Source organism: Triticum aestivum, chromosome 3D, assembly GCF_018294505.1.
Source record: "Triticum aestivum cultivar Chinese Spring chromosome 3D, IWGSC CS RefSeq v2.1, whole genome shotgun sequence".
Lineage (NCBI taxonomy): Eukaryota > Viridiplantae > Streptophyta > Magnoliopsida > Poales > Poaceae > Triticum > Triticum aestivum.
The window spans coordinates 34822895-34826772 of record NC_057802.1 but is presented as its reverse complement, the minus strand read 5'-3'; the positions used below and the strand labels follow the sequence as shown (position 1 = coordinate 34826772).

Here is a 3878-nt window from a genome sequence, read left to right as displayed (position 1 = left end):
TTTAGTACATTCCAAAACCAATCTATTGTGATCGTTAGTAAATTTTGCGGTACTCAATACCTTTTAACAAAAAAATATAGTCTGCATGATATCAAAGTAATATGGGCTGCCTTCTGATTCATATTTTCATGCAACTATTCCTTTCTATAATACTTAAAGTTTCATTCCACAGAAGAATCAAGAAAAAAATTGAAGTCAAATATTGATACATCATCCTCCTTTTCATCGCTAAGTGCACCCAGCCTAGCCTGCACATAACAACACGGAGAAATTACAGCCTCACGATCGGACCCATGTATTTGGATCTAACCGTTAGATAATCAATAATCCATGTCAAAAGTACGTTTAGCAATTCGACACAGCGGACGAAAACTCTGTCATCCGCCTCCGCACTTATCCTGCAACAACTGCAATCGATTTCAGAAAAAAAAACTACAATGACGCAACCCCCAATCCTCACCGAAACTGCCCCCGCGATACCGTCTCGGGCGCTCTCCCTGCCGCCGGCACAACGCCCTCGTCGTCGCGCTCTTCGTCAGAGCGGCGTGCGCTGGAAGCCGGAGCCGGGAAGTAGTGTGGCCACCAGCGGGAGACAAGGGGAGGCGTGGTCGTGCTCTCTCTGGTCGGCGATGGAGGCCGCGCGCGAGCCCGCGGCGCGGCGGCTCCCGCTCCCCCTCGCCTCTTCGAGTCTTCGGCCACACCGGTTTCCTCCCAAAGCACGAAGTGGGAACATGTGTGGCGGCCGCTGGCGAACGAGGCCGCACGCGAGCCCGCGACACGGCGGCGCGGAAGCCTCTTTCCCCTGCCGGTTTGAAATCCGCACCGTCGTCGGCCAGGTAACTGCTCCCCTCCGGTTAGGCCCGGGCTTGGGCATGTGCAGATGGTGCGAGCAATCACCAAGCCATCCGCGATTCGTTGATCCCTACGATTCACTCTCTAATTTGCATCGGTCAGTAAAAAATCCTCCTCTATAAGGGGAACAGGTTGCTTTGTTTTGTATTCCATCTAATTTGTGCTTTAATTCTTTTTGGGCTCTACTAATTTTCCATATGCTCCAGTTGAGAGAGCAAGAGAAGGTTAGTACTGCTCCATTATCTACTAATTCCGGCAATCAAGGTCAATAGAGGTTACATCAATCAGGGTCAGTAATCAGTGTTACTGATTTCATAGAAGACATGTATAGCAGTACTACTCCATCGGCAAGCGTTCGTTGCTGGATTTCTTTCACGCCTATGTGGTGATGTGCGCCTGTGCCATGGTCGCTCTCCCTCCTAGCCTGCTTCTCCAGGTTTGATTTTTTAAGTTTCATGCCTTTGTGTTTTATAAGATGTCATCCCGAAAGTATTTGTAACATGAAAAACCAAAGAAAGAGAAGATTAGCAGGTGAGTTTATAAATTCTCAAAAGGAAGTCATTGAAGAAATTTTAGGACAAATATAAGTTCTAATTGGAACTTGAACCGGCAATGGTACTGAATCTTCCGTTTATGGATCCTATGTTTTCTTTTTCTTGGTTTCCTTTCCCGAATATGAAATCTGTGGTTTGTGTACTTCTTATAAACAGAGATGTGCTGCTCCTTCTGCATACTTTTATTCTGTTCTTAAGAATTTGACTGTATTTAAGTGTTTTTTTTTGCCAGATCGTTGTTTCATGCAGGTGCACTTTTTTCAGAATCAGGAGCTTTTCTGGACTGAATAAGTAGAGTTATAGTCATGCTGAAGGCTGAAAACGAAGCTAGGATTCATATTTATCCAAGCACACCTTTGCCGCTCAGGCAAAGCATTTTTTGCACACAGGTGAGCAGCAACATTAGCTGGTCTGTGGACAATCTTAAATTGAAAACTAGATTAAACTCTACTTAGCTCGTTCACTTCCTTCAGGATGGGGGCAATCTCTGGTCTGTCTTGAGCATCACTGGACCAAAATATATGTACAACCTAGCAACAGATCGGTGGTACATATATATGTACATACATTTTGGTGTATAGCTGGTTAATGTATTGTTTTAATGAGGGTTTGGTTTACGAGTGTGTGCAGTCTGTATAAGACTAGGAGTATTGGATGGTTTTGAGTCGGCAGTATGTTTTTTGATTTTTGAATGAAGTTTGTGATATGTATAGGGCCATAGGGGTGATAGATTGGGTAGGAACTTCTGCTCTAATTACTACGGTTGTGGTGAAATCATGTTTTGGTTGAATTATGTATCAGGAACTGGCCTTAATTTACTGGATAAACCAATTCCGAAATCCAATAAACTTCTATAATTTCTATAATTTTTGAAAACAGGAATTGTTGGTTAATCAATTGATTTACATTAATTTCTTAAAAGGGGACCACATGCATGTCCTGATGCTAAATCTTTTTAGACAGGAAGGGTTTATGTAATTTTGGTAGTATGAAAAATGTAACCCAAGTTGTTTAGTACTACTATTATCCAGAGCTAGGATATGTGAGCAGATTATTTTCATTTTTGAGCTCATATGTGAGATCATGATAAAATTTGGAACATCTTGTTGCTATAACGGAATCAGTCGGGATAGTGAAGTCTGCACCAGAATGTTGACCTGCCAGAGTGTGTGTATTCCTAATTCTCTCTCTGATAAAAGTGAAGTCCTAATGCCTATTGAATGCTTTCAGGTGACTGGAATTTTCAGCCACGTCGGTCGACATGTGCCTGAGAAGTAGGTGAGATGGAGCTAACGCTGAGATGGAGGCGACACTGCCTGCCGCGGCGTCTCCAAGATGCAGAGCTAGGACCTGGATGGAGGCAGGGCCGATGCAACTTGTGGTGGCGTCTCCAAGATGATGTTCTAGGACCTGGACGGAGGCAGGGAAGACGCAACTTGTCTTGGCGTTGTCGGCAGAGGACATGCAGCGGGTTGTAGGGTTCTGGTGGAGGTCGGTTAGAGGGATGACCGGTGGCAGCAGCGGCAACTCGGGCAGATCAGGGCGGCGAGGCTGCAGAGTGGGTGTTCGTGTTTGGTGGCGTGTGCCTAGAGAAAGAAGGTGACAGTCCGTTGGATGCATAATATGTGAGGGTGGAGGGAAAACTGACTGAAAAATAATCTTTTCAAGCCTGAAATAGTCGCTCTCAATTGTAACCATAGAAGCTTGGCACGGTTTTGAAAAACCAGAGTTGCCTGTGTGTTGTATATAGGACTGAGTTTTTTCTTGCAACTTTAAGGCCTTTATTTTGATCTATCTTGAAGACCTTTGTTCTGCATGTCTTCCTATGGGTTTTGAAGAAATAGAGTTGTGTGGTTTGACATGGTGAAAGAGAAGGTGCAAATGATGAGATAGAATGGCAATATCTGTCTTTATCGGGGTCCATAGAGCTAAATCCAAGCCATATATATCTCTGTAGCAATTCAGGTTCAAATACAACACCTTCTCTTCTATCTGTAAGTAGAAACGTGGGTTAACTATATGTTATGATTAATTTTCTCAACACGTGAGTTGCACGTGCACATTTACTATATATATATATATATATAGGAGAGGGTTTTTCTATCATAGCTTGTTGTGGTAATAGCTATCAGAACCGTTCGCGGCTGCTTCGTGATTCGTATCTTGTGCCTGGTCCGGTACCCCATGCAACACATTTGTTGAATTATTGAGGATGTGTGGCAGACCATGAGCTGACCATTTTATGCTGCATGTGCTGACAAGCCCTGCGTACTGTGGCCCCGGTCACCTTTTCAGCCCGGTGAGCCCTCCCGATCACGTCTACCACAGGTTCCACTTCTTTCGAAAAACACATGCACCGGTTCCTCGAGGTACTAACCACGTTACGGGCTGTTTCAACCTCACGTGACACCAGTTGGCTTGTCGATGCAGATTCTGTACATCCATCGTGACGGATCTGACCGCTAGCTCCGA

General features: G+C 44.6%; 1 long non-coding RNA gene across 2 annotated transcripts; it reads left to right on the top strand.

Moving 5' to 3' along the window:
• The first annotated feature begins 403 nt into the window (after positions 1-403).
• LOC123077155 (uncharacterized) lies at positions 404-3207 on the top strand. Of its 2 annotated transcripts, XR_006436466.1 has the most exons (3): positions 416-1288; positions 1639-1795; positions 2637-3207. It is a non-coding gene; the product is annotated as an uncharacterized lncRNA (long non-coding RNA). The 2 variants fall into 2 exon arrangements; XR_006436465.1 differs by having other exon boundaries at positions 404-1795.
• Positions 3208-3878: the final 671 nt, after the last annotated feature.